This window comes from Dipteris shenzhenensis, chromosome 1 (assembly GCF_047967505.1).
Source record: "Dipteris shenzhenensis isolate YYH24624 ecotype China chromosome 1, Dip_SZ_1.0, whole genome shotgun sequence".
Taxonomy (NCBI): domain Eukaryota; kingdom Viridiplantae; phylum Streptophyta; class Polypodiopsida; order Gleicheniales; family Dipteridaceae; genus Dipteris; species Dipteris shenzhenensis.
The window spans coordinates 41,188,124-41,201,802 of record NC_141596.1 but is presented as its reverse complement, the minus strand read 5'-3'; positions in this window follow the sequence as shown (position 1 = coordinate 41,201,802).

The following is a 13,679-nucleotide window of genomic DNA, read 5'->3' as shown; positions in this document are numbered from 1 at the left end:
GAGCAGAGATGCAAGCATGAGAGTCAGAGTGGATGTGCAAGCATGAGCATCATAGCAGAGGAGAAGTGTGAGTGTCATAGGAGAGGTTGATCTCTGGAGGAGTGGCAGGTGAAAAGAGACTTTTTTTCCAGAAAGAGGTGGAAGAAGACTTCAATGCACTTGCCATGATTTCAAAATGAAGCAAAGCATTCAATGCTCCACTCCTACCTCTTGCAATCTCCCACTACCTAGTTGCACATGGAGGCTCTCCCTCTTCTCACTCTCTTTACTTTCCAACCATGTGACACATGGTGCTTGGAGGCTCTCCCTTGACCAACCTATGGCAAAATCTTGTGCCTCCCACCCTCCTTCATATAGAGTAAGAAGAGCTTCTTCTTTTTTAATTACATAAACATGCCTACTTATATTGTATAAGAGATGGTCAATCCTAGAAAAATGACCATTACAAAAAATGACTACTAAATTGGGCACAATACCCATAGCCAACCCTCCAGAAGCAGTAAATAGTGACACTATATCTGACTACATACTTTCAAGATATAACTACCAAGCAATTATTTGTTGCTCTTTGCCGCTTGGTGCAAGGGATCAGAGTTGTCTAGTTAACTCTGAAAAGGCGCTCCTATCACATTGATAGCAGCTAACATATCAAGTTCAATACAAGCCTCTTAGAGAAAGCTAGTGCCTTTGACTCTTGTAAGGTTTTGGTCACTCGTCTTCTTACAGTAAAGAAAAGGAAGGCCTGCAATTTAATTTACATTAATCTTTATATTGTGGAGATTGCTAATGTCCACGTTTTCAACTCAAAGGATATTTTGCCAATTTGTAAAGTAAGCATGGAAAATCATCTCCATCTTTTTTGTATCGCATCAAGCTTTTGAAAGTGCAATTTACTATCCCCTTAATTGGAAACAAGTGCTTTTGGGTGACAAAGGGAGACTCAATGACTCCCAATACCGCATTTGGAGTATTATTAGAGCAAGATTCATATAAAATTACTTTCAAGCTTGATGACGATCTTGTAAAAAAAGCTACTGGCATGCAAAATCTCAAATGCATTCTAAAGAGGTGGCGAGAAAGCCTTGGTTTGAATCCAAAAAGAAGCATGCTACTACATGCGCTACTGTCTGCTTCTTTCTAGATGCTAAAGTCGCCTTGCTAAAGGTGGTTTTTATATTTATTATTTAGTGTTAATGTCCCATTGTTGCTTACTGAGCTAGAGGAATTCCTTTCTTATGACCCCCTTATGACTGTGATAGCCCCGAATTTGGATTTGCAAGATTTCTTGGGAAAGGGTTTTTTCTTAATTAGGCTAGTGTCAAAAAATCTTAGGGATGTGTTGGTTGGTCGTTCAATTTTTTTTGTTTGTTTGATAGTATTGGTCATTCTATGAAATCCTATGTTTAGTGTTGATGAATTTTTGTTCCATGATTTCCCAGTGGATTTCCCAACTCTCCCTATGATATTTGGAAATATGGTTGAGTGGATTGCAACATTTTTGAGTCGCATGGTGTTGGCACCTCCATGAAAATCTCCGCCGAATCATAGGAGGGCTTGGATACTTTGGGATCGAAGCCAAGATACCCCTAAATTTGTGAACATTGAGCTACTCAATGGTGTGGTCATTTCTTTACAAGTGTCATTGGGTGCATTCCCCAATGCATGCTTCGTTTATAGATCCACGACCAACTATGCAAGAAACTATCTTAGAAGGTTGCACTGCACTTGCTCTTGGTGACAAGGTGGATGACATTACTATTGCTGTGCAAGAGTCTCGTAAGAGAAATCTTTCCTCGAGTGATGCCAATGACCAGCTAGAGGAATATCAACATACATAGGAGAGTTGGGTGGTGGATAAGATGGTTGATCGTTCTAATAGGGCAGAGGTGGATAAGATGGTTTATCGTTCTAATAAATCCGAAGGAGAGCCGTGACTTGTGGTTGGCAAGAAGGGAAAATTTAAGTGTAGTTTGATTCGCCTCAACATTGAATTGGGTTACATGTATGGCTTTAGAACATCCTTCTAATGTAACGATCATGGGGATGGTTGTTGATGATTGCTTGGATTTTGCAAGAATGGCTAATACAAATTCTAAAGGTGATGTGCACCTCCAAGCATCCCCTTTCCAAGATTACATGGGGCGGTGGAGCCATCCTTTGTAGAAGGTGGATATAATGGAATCTAGGAAGAAGAGATGCCTAAAGCATATCATAGTAAAAGGGCACTAGAAGAGAAGTCTCAACCGAAGAAGGTCCTTGACCCATGCAATTTGACTACAGATGTTCCCAAATCCATGTCTAAAAGGATCAAAGAGGTTGAACGAAGTGCAAGTCAAGGTAAGGAGAATAGTTTTAATTTCTTATAAGATGCATACAAGGCCTTGTTGAATCAATAGCATGCAAGGTAAATCAGCTAGTGGTAAAGCTAGGTCGATAGTTGTTCTTTCTTAGAACTTACCTGAATGGGTCAATGCACAATCGGGTGCAGGCAATTTATTTTAAGGGTAACTTTGGGGCCGCGACATGATGCGTTGGTGGGCAATATTTTAAATTTTGAGTGGACTCTTGCTCCCATTGGAAATTTTCTCAGTGTAATGATTTCCTTACTGGTGCAATAATGAGACACAATCTATCAAAACTTGTTGTTCTAGAACATATCAGATCTCGACACATGTCACTACACAAGCATATATGCCCTCCTTTGCATAGTCTCCGTGCTTCATCTTTGTGCATCAGACTCTGTCCACAATTTGTCCTGTCATTTACCCCCAGCTCACTAGCTATCATCTACCCATAGATTGCCACCTTTCATCTATGCGTAGCTTTTCCATGTTGATCTACATTCATGACCACCATGCTAACGCTGGCTTGGTGCAACCATAGTGCTAGTTCTTGGAGGTATTTTAGTGGTGGGCTGTAGCTACTCCTAATTAAACCAAAGAATAACATATTTTCATTCATTAGCTGGGTCACGTGAGACATTGGAGTCCCACAATTGTTCATATATATTTCACATTGAGGGGTCCCCTTTCTTAATTTACGTTCTTTTAGGTGCCATCGATTGGAACAACATGTTGTTATACTATAATGAGAGTGAAATCAATACTTTAAACCAATGGGTTAAAAGTTAATCGTGAATGAAGGAAACCGTATTCCATTATACGCAACCATACCACGCTGGTTCTATTATAGTGTGGGTTGCAGTTAATCCTAAACCGAGGAAAATCTATTTTCTTGCAACCATCATGCTAGTTCTATTTTAGTGTGGTGGTTGTACAAAGCTAAACATTTTTCTTTTTAAATTAAGGAAAATATATTTCCTTGTGCACCACCACGTTGGTTCTATTTTAGTGTGGGTTGCAGTTAATCCTAAACCAAGGAAAATGTATTTCCTTGCAACCATCACACTCATCCTTAGAAATATTTTAGTGATGCTTGCAATTAATCCTAAACCAAGGAAAATGTATTTCCTTATGCACCAATCGCTTGCAACAACGATTGCTACCAGAAATAACAACGATTGCAATAATAGTATTATTTATATGAAAGTTGAAACTTAAAAGAGAGAGATTACATTTGGCAAGTATAACAACTCAGGCACCATTGCTTAGAGTAAAATTTGAACAAAGAGATTGCATCCAAAGATAATTTATAACAAATCAGCAATTGATGAGAGGCTCATCTAGCAAAAATCAAACAGAAGAGATTACATCTACATCCAAAGACAATTTATAAAACCTAACAACTTAGCAATTGCTAGGAGTATCATGGAGTAAAATTTGAACAATAGAGATTATATTTATAACAACTCTACAATTGCTGAGAGCCTTAGAGCCCAAAAGATTACATCTGGCGAGGATAATCAGTTAGCCATTGCTGAGTGGTTATGAGCTTTATTGAGAAAAAGTTACAAAGAGGATATTTGTACAACTAAGTATTATTGAGAGCCTCATTGAGGCTTGCTGTGCTGATAGAACACTATACATTATCATATTCACAGAGGCCAACCCAGCTTGCTACATCCAAATTTTTGAGGAGCCAATAGAGGAGATGATGGAGAGGCCGATAGAGAGGCCAAAGACTGTACACAAATGCAAGAATCAGAATTTGACCTCGACAACAATATGAGAAAACTCTGTCCTAAAAATTATTAGCCCTTCGTGAACGTCTTCAGGGAATCCATAGAGCATAGCCATAAATATTCCAGATGCATGCATGTCATCCAAGGTGGTGACTCGGAGATGTGGGGGTAATGGATGGAGATTACGAAGACATTCCACAAGGGCAATCATTTCACTTCCTTACAAGTGCAACACAATGACCTTGTATGAGAAAGTAGTCAAGATTGGGATCATGTTTTATCGAGGGGAGTAGTATTATTGGTTGCATTCCATGCGGTTCTTTCCATGGTTAAAAGAGTGGGTGAGCAGTGGAGTGGATGAGTAGGGGAGTGGATGAGTGGATAGGAGCTGGAGGAGGAAGCATGGATCAAAGTAGCAGAGCAAAGGTGGATGATAGCTAGAGGAGGGAGCATGGAGCAAAGTAGCAGAGCAGGGGTGGATGAGAGCAAGGTAGCCAAATAGCATTACCCATATTCAGAGCCACGGTTAAATAGTAAGAGTCACACTCTAATATTGATGAGCCATCTTAAATTAATCAAAATTCAAGCCACCACGGTGACTAGAGGCCTAGTGGTGCCATCCAATTAATCATGAGACATCTTAATAAGCCACCTTAAATTTATCAAAATTCGAGCCACCATGGTGACTGCATGCATGGTGGTGCCATCCAAATAATCATGAGCCATCTTTAATTAATCAAAAAATTGAGCCACCAATTAATCACATGCTTAGCTGCCCGAGCAGTGTTGTCTTTTGCAGATATTCTTTGCCATGCAAAATCCCATCAAAAGGCCTTAAAAAATAGTAAAATTTGGCCTTCTAATCAAAGGTGAGGGCACCGCGATGACTGGGACTAGATTTCTTGTTTTTCCCCAAAAATAATCACCGCCATGCAAGCCCATCCAATTATAGAGTCATGAGCCACTATTTCACATGCCACTACAATGACTGAAATTTATTGCACTAAAAATAAATATCCCAAAAATAATCACATGCAAGCCCCTCCAATTATAGAGTCATGAGCCGCTATTTGATCACATCCACCGTGATGACTGGTAATTAGTTGTACTAAACATAGTCGGGACATCCAAATAATCATGAAGGAGCCACCATGCCGGTGACTGAATTAAGTGGTAATTAAATGGCATGCATATCGGTGACTAGTGCACCTCCACAAATCATGGACAAGAAATATTGCCTGTGACATTGGTAAGATTGCACACATTACAAATGCATTCAATGCACCCTCAGATTGCATGCAAGCCTGGTGGTGCCCTACAAATAATCATGAAGGAGATGCTATGCCAGTGACTACTAATTAAGTGGTAATTAAATTGCATGCAAGCTAGGTCGTACTGCCACTATAGCATTTGATTAATCAAAATTTGAGCCACCAATTATTTACATGCCAACCATCCAAATAACCATGGAGCCACTATGGTGGCTGGCAATCAGCTACACTCTACCCAACTACATGCACGTTGAATTATTTTGGTGGAAAAAGACTTATGGTTTAGCTACCAATTTGAGCCTGAACCAACCACCGCAATGGCCCTCACTTGAGCCAGACCACCACGGTGGCCTTGACTCTACTTAAGCCTCTAATATTCCATTTCATATACCATTTTTAACTTATTTCATTTTTTCATCTTCACTATTTCTTCTAGATCATAAGGACTCCTTTGCCATTTCCAACTCCCTTCACCATTACCTCTCGACCTTTCTCTATTGCACTCTTCTTGCAATTTATATCCCCTCTCACAATGGATTCCCTTGGGCACACCAAGCTCCCAAATGTGTCATCCTGCTCCTCCATCTCTGCACAGTCTGAGAGTGTGTCACACAATTTGTCCTCCCCCTCTTCATAGTGTGAGAGCTTCTCACACAATATTTCCTCACCAATTCTCAAAATCATGACATGCAAGATCTCCTCACACAATCATTCCTTCCCTAACTTTGAAATTGTGACATAACAGAGCTCCTCACACAGTCTTTTGAAAGCTTGATTTGGATTCTCTCTCTAACTTCACCAAGTTTATATATGAAGTGAACATGAAGGATGGATACATTGTTTGTCAAAATTAGAAGATTAACATCAGTGAAAGCATGATTGAAAAGGTCCTAGGCATTCTTGGAGGAAATTTGCAAGCATAATTCTTGAAGAAGTCATGGAAGAGAAATGGCATTAAAGCTTTATACCCCAATGCTCAGATCAGTGTAGATGGTGGAGTCAATGTTTTGGGCTTGCCAACATATGTTCTGGATGTATTAAACTAGACAAGGTAGTATCAATCTTGGTACGAGAATAACCTTGAAGTTCTGGCATGTTCAAGCAGTAGTAGAGGAATTGAGCGGACGTATGGTCTCTTTCTCAAAGGCGATCTCTAGGAGTGTGATGACTAATTTGAAGAATTTCAGGGATGGCAAATCCAAATTGTCATCTTAGCCAATTGGGGTTGCTATGCACCTAATGGGGACTTCCCTCAAATTGGTTTTTGAGAAATATGATCGGAAGATGAAGTTTCTACATATGAAAGCCACTGATGTAGCAAAGGCAGTGCTACATGAGAGAAATCTCAAGGAGGGTGCATAAGCCAAGGTGGAGGAGGTAGAAGTGAAGGCCTTGTAGGCACGAGGGCAAATTAAGCTGCTAAAAAAATGGCTAAGATGGAAAGGCATATAAGAGAACAATAAGAGAAGTGCATCAATCTACTATATATCAGCAGCTTGATGATAGAATGGATGGGGACAAAGTGGAGCGAGAGCTAGCATGAATGAAAAAAGTTCTTAAAGATCAAAGTGTAAAAAAGAAGGCTCTTTACCAAGGGCTTTTCAGAATGGAGAATGAATTGAACATCAATAAGGAGGAAACTAAAAAGGCAAAATGCAAAAACCAGAGCATTGATGCAGGAGCTATGGGAGAGATTCAAAGTCAAGGAAGGATGCAGATCGAGCAAAGAGTAGCCACAGTGAAGAAGAAAAAGAGAAGTGTAATTTTGGTAGCATTTGTACGATTCCCTAAAATTAAACTACACTAGGGCTCTATTTGAGCTTGCCATGGCTCTTGAAAGCTTTAAAAAGTAGTCCTCCGTCCTGACTAAAAAGCCAACATAGAGTGGATCTCTGGGAAGAGACCTGCGCAGATGTTGCTAAGCCAATTTTGTCAGATTCAAGAGCAGTAGAGCTGATAGAATCAGATAGAATTGTTACAGCGAGTGAGCACTAAGTGGAGGTGCTAGAAGATAATTTCCACACCCTCACGTTGAGGCAAGAAGGAATCAAGAAATAGCTTGTTAGTGTAGAGGGTTAGATTGTGGCCTTGACAACCACAATAGTTAAACCGGATGACTATCCTCTTGAGATGTGATGGGCATGGTTTGCCATTTGCACATCATACATGAGTACATGATCCAATGGCCCAAGTGCAGCCACCCTTTGCATGTGTTTTGATCTGAGGTGTTTGTGGATGAAAACTCACTTTACAAAGGACCTGCTTGTGGTTTCTGCCTGCATCACAGAAACATCAATCATGCATGCCTACTGTAGCTATCCACAACGAGAAATTAGACATTGCAATGGAAATGGCCAAGTGGGCCTACAAGTAAAAAAGAAAGGGCCTTGAAAGGAAGAACCAACCCCTAAAAGAAAGGAGCCTAAAGAAGCCCAAGCTTGAGCCTCATGAAGAAGGGCCAATCCCCCCATCAGGGCTGATCCTTCTATTAGGGAGTGGATGTAGCCCAAAGAGCTCAAAGTGACCTGATGAAGGGAGCTCAAAGCATAAAGTTAAATGTGGAACTAGCCCTTAAAGGAAAGGAGTGAAAAGTTCCCATCTTCTAGATATACATAAAAGACCTCCAAGCGACCAGATGTAGCTAAAAGGCCTCAATGTATGAGATGAATCTATTCAATTGTCAATGAAACCACTCTTTAATTATTGCTAGAGTTTTCAAAAGTTTGCAACCATTCAAATACAATTATCCTTTATACAAACAAGCTATTTTAGAAACTTCCTTTATACAAACAAGCCATTTTAGGATCACAACCAACACGGTGGTAGTATAGGATAAGTGGTCTCACAAGTTTCCTTTTTTAAAGGATCGCAACAACTAGCACAGTGGTAGTATAGGATAAGTGGTCACTAGTGCAGTGGCTACTTGCATACAATATATGGACCCTTGAGGGGTCCCCCTTAGGGGCAAAGGCCACATCAACATGCCCTATATGTCTACTGGCATGTCAGTATGGCCCTTACTCTCCTAAAGGGGACCCCTCAAGGGCCATATCGACAATTGCACTTATATGAGCTATTTTAGGATGGCAACCAGTGTGGTGGTTGGTTACACAAGAATTCAATGCCACCATTGCAGTAGGTTCCTTCAATTATTACAATATGAATGGCATACAATTCATTTGTTCAAGATTTGTGGTCACCAGTCGGTGGTTCTACAAGATAAGTGGCATAAATTTTCCTTCATTTGGGATTACTAAAACAAGCATGGTGGGTTGGGATTTACTATAAAAACCAAGCGCAATTGTTGTAAAACAAGTGCAGTGGAGATTTACTCTTTGGGATTTATATGAAACAAGCGCAGTGTGGTTATAAAACAAGCGCAGTTGGGTTTGGGATTTACTAAATGAAAGCCGATTGTAAATATATTTTTCATTTTTCCAGGATAGGTGGAATACATTTTCCTTAAAATGCATTTTCTTGTATTGTCTTAGTCGTCCAGTACTCCGAGATACCCCATGATGTGCTCATGCATGTCTAAATCCATTTTGGAGACACTCTTGCCTCTCTTTCATCTAGGCACAACTTGCAACTGAAACTTAGTAGCTCTTACTAGATGAGAGTACACAAATGATGGCAGACTCTTATGTAATAGTTTGTAATTATGGCCTCTAAATATTTGAAGAAGTGTAAGTTTGTAGTGGGTCTTAGTGGTGACTCATGTGTCATGGGGTAGTTGAAGATATGCTGAGGGAGCCTCCACTCCTAGCTACTCCTTGTGGGAGAAATGCATAGCACGAGCTGTCCGCAAGTGTCACTCAAGCGGCCTCCGGATTTGCAATGTGGTTTCACGTGAGGAAGAGGGAAGAGGAAGAGGGGAGGGGAGAGGGAGAGGGAGAAGGAGGGGGAGGTCCTATAGGCCCACAACACTACTATGAGCTTATGCACCTAGTCGATATGACTGGCTTCTATCGTACATGTGATAATCTTACAACAAGTTTTGTTGGAGCTTTCAGCCAAGCCATTTGCTCTAGGGTAATATGGCATTGACTTCCTATGAATGATCATAAACTCGCTCTTCAAGATTGCTATGGTTTCATTGAGGAAGTGAGTTCCTCGATCGCTGATGACTAACTCCAACGGGCATCCAAACCACGTGATGACTTGTTCATATAAGAACTTGGCGGTGGATCTTGCATCAGCCTTTGCCGTGGCTATTCCTTCTACCCACTTGGTGAAGTAGTCGGTGGCTAGGATGAGTATCGAGCCCCGATCCCCTTAGCGGTTGGGCTTACGAGACCAATGAAATCGATGCCCCATTTCTTGAAGTGTTGGTTAGCCAGGATCCCGATCAGGGGCATCATATCTGCCCTGTGTGGGATTTGGATGCGCTTGCAGGGGTCACATCATTTGATGAATTCGATCGCATCTCCGAAGAGTGTTGGCCACCAGAGACCAGTTTGCAGCACTTTATGCACTGTAACCTGGGTAGCAAAATGGCCTCCTGCGATTCTTGAGTGGGCTTCTTCAAGCACCTCAATGTATTTGTGTTTGCATACGCATCTTCACAGTATGCCATCCTTACCCATGCGGTAGAGTTGGCCTGCTATCACTGATATGGTGCTGCATCCTTAATGAGTTTACGGGCTCTATCCTTCTTAAGGTCTTGGACTAGGGGTAGTCCATTGGCCAAGTAGTGGCCGATTTCGGCGGCCCATTCTAGAATGACGTCGAGGAAGAAGAGGGAAGCATTGGGGAGATCATCTTCTACTCCGTTGGAGCTTCGCCATTTGGGATCCGCGATAGGTGGTTGGCTAGAACATGGGTTTTGCCCTTGCACACAACGACTGTAAAGTTGAATTCTAGCAGGATTAGCATCCACCTAGTGATGCGCCCATCATGCAAGGTTTGTTGACCAAGTACACCAATGCTTGATGGTCCACGAAGAAGACAAACTTGTTAGCTATGCCTAAACTTCTTGACTGCATAGACCATGGCGAGACCCTCACTCTCGTAGAGTTAACTTCGGCCTCATTTAGTTGATGGCTCACAAAGTATACCAGGTAATCCAAATTATGCTCCTCGAGCTGGGCTAATACACATCCAATGGCAAAGTTAGAGGCATCAATGTGGATGCAGAATATTAAATTCCAGTCGGGAGACCTCAGTACTGGGGCGGTCGGCTAAAGCTAGCTTGAGGGTTTCAAAGGATGTTTGACATTCCTCAGTCCACTCAAAGGATACTAGCAGTTTGTATAACGAGTGGGCTATGTTGGCGTAGAACAAAATAAATCTATGGTAATAGCGTTGGTGGGGGGCAGTAACTCCCAAATGAGTTTGATTTTGTTGTGGTCCGTAGAGATTCCATTCCGAGACACTCTGTGACCCACGATGACACCATGTTTGACCCCAAACTGGCACTTAAGGGGGTTGAGGGATATGCAGTATAGGCGGCACTTCTCGAGGATGAGCCTGAGATACTGCAGGTGGTCATTCCATTTTGAGTTCACACATATATCGTCCAAGAAGACTTCCACAAAGTCCCTCAGGTATTCCTTGAATACCATGATCATCATACATTGGAAGGTAGCTAGGGCATTGGTTAATCCAAATATCATAACCCTGGCTGCATATACTCTCCATTCGGTTGTGAAGGCGGTCTTATGTTGATCTTGGGAGGCGATTGAGACTTGGTTCTAACCCGAAAATCCATCCAGGAAGCTATACGCTTCCTTTCCAGCTACCCTTTCTAGAACATGTTCTATGAATGGCAAGGGGTAGTGGTCACGTCTTGTGGCTACATTTACCTTCTTCAAATCCATGCATACTCTGATTTTTCCATTCTTCTTTAGGACTATTACAATGGGTGATACCCAATCTGTATGCTCGATCTCATAGATGAATCCTGCATCTATGAGTTTTTGGATTTCTTCCCTCACTATGAGTGCGTATTTAGGATTCATAGGATAGGGGCATTGCTGTACTCGCCTGGCATCATCCATCATGGGGATTGTATGCTGTACTACTGCGAAAGGTACACCTTTAATGTCTGTGTATTTCCAGGCCATGCAGTCCTTATATTTCTGTAGGAGAGCTATTAAGGCATTCTCCTCACTGGGTGTGTCATCGGCAACAAATATGGGTTGTGGGTCTTGCCCTTCTGGGGCTAAGTTTACTTCCTTGATCGAGGCCGGTCCATCATATCCTTGAGAACAACCGTCTGGATCTTTTGGCCTGTTGGTTGTGATCCTGAATAGTATAGGCCTTGTAGTGGGCTGGCACCTATCGTATGTCTTCTTTATCCTCAATTTCCTTCTATTTTTCTATTGGAGTAGTGGACTTTTTGGCCTTAGCCTTGCCTTTGGATACAGGGGACTTGGGACCTGAAGGGGGCTCTTCCTTTGTACTTATAGAGTTGACAGAGGTGGTTACCTTACTCACCCTGTTTCCCCAGTTAGAGGAGAACTCATGGTGGGTGGTCATGGCACCTACGTAGGTCAACCAATGAAGATCTGATTTTACCCTTACTGTTCCCTTGCTTACCTCTCGGGGTTTGAGCATATTGAACATCCTTAAGGGAACCAGCGGCATCAAACCCTTGAGCTTTGGGTGGTGATCTGAAACCCTACTCTTTCTAGGAAATCTATGTTGGCTAAGATGTGCATCCAGTTCTGCGAGAATTTCGGCTCGAGAAGAGGTGCATACCAAAAGTCGCCAAAATCCTTCTCATCCTCTTCCTTGTCACAGGGTTGGAATAGCTTTACGGAGGTGGTTTGGGCAGTGGTGTCAGACTCTGTGAGGTGTCCTGACAATGGGTGGGCCTTGTAGGTATGCAGGTCCACTCTCATGGTTTGCTCTGCGTGCTACAAGTAGATATTATCATTACGCTAGTCATGCACGACAAGTCTAAACATTCACAAGAAGCATCTGCCTAAGATAGCTTCATATCCGGGCTGTCGAGTGAAGTCCATGACCACGAACCTGACAGGGTACATGAATCCAAACACCTTAATGTTTATGCCAATTAGTACTCCCAAAGGTTCAGCGGTTCCTCCATTGGCTAGCACTAGATTGGTCTGCTCGATTGTGGATTTTCCCCATTTTTCCCAGCATTCCTTGGTGGGTGCAGACACTCACTCCTCCTCCCCCATCTAGGATGGCTTCCACCTTCTGGTTTTGGTAGACTATGGGGATTGAAGCATTTGTGTCATCACCCTTGAAATATTGGCCTAACTTGTTTATGGGAATCTTGGGTAGGTTCTGCCCCTTATCTAGCGTTGATTGGTTGGCTGGCAGGGGCTGGAGGTAGGAACAACCTATTCATCCAATTGGACAGATCATGACATAGGATGGGATTTCCTCTTAGCAGAGACATGAATGGCATTTTCACTTCTGTAGATAGGAAAGTAGCCAACCCGGCACTTTTGCAAGGTTCTGGTGTGACTTCTTCCTCCATGGACACCATGTCATCAAAGCCATATAGGTCTCCTTCTCGTCTTGGAGGTTATGCAACATTGGGTCCTCTTGGAACATCTTTAGTATCAGGTCCGAAGCTTCCAACTATTCCAAGCTGAGGTGTTCCTCTTCCTCCACTCTTTCTGGGACCTTGAGCGATTTTGTTCCTCAATGCCCCATCAGGTGGGCTGGATGAATAGTATTTGACCCCCTACTAGCCTTTAGTCAATGCTCGAACTTATCCTGGCACTCATGCACCAAGTTTTGGGCATTCTTTATGTATTGCTTCTCTAAGACCAAGTTAGGGTAGGTCTAAAGATAGGTGGGTGCCGGTGCCAGGCCATGAGCCTGCACTAGTTTGCTTACTTTTGGAATCGGAGGTACCTCAGGGTCACCCTAGATGGAAGACTGTTTGGACGTAGACGAGGTGGCAAGGGTAGCTGTCTCCTCATCGGAATCTCGTCCTGGATGAGCACCTGATCGGAACTGTCACCTACTTGAATGGCCTTCTTGGAATGAGTTAGAGGCTGTAGAGGAAACTCTTCACGAGGCAATAGGGATACCTTACCCTTCTTGGTGAGCTTCCTCATGGCCTTGCCTAGTGCCTTGGCCTGCATCCTTGTAATGACTTATAGTGGCACTGCGACCACCTAGCCTTGTTCAATGCTAAGCAGATTGAGGCTGGTGCTCTTTGGTGGGGTGAGGAGTGGTTGGTCTTCTCGTGGGACAGTCCTAGAATAGAAGCTCCATGCCACATCCTGCACACAAGGGAGTGGGGTTGGTTGCGGTTGGGGCGGTGGGCATATGATCCCTATATGGACAGTCCTTCAAGAAGTGTGGGCTTTGGAATTTGAAACAGGACACCAGTAGGTTTG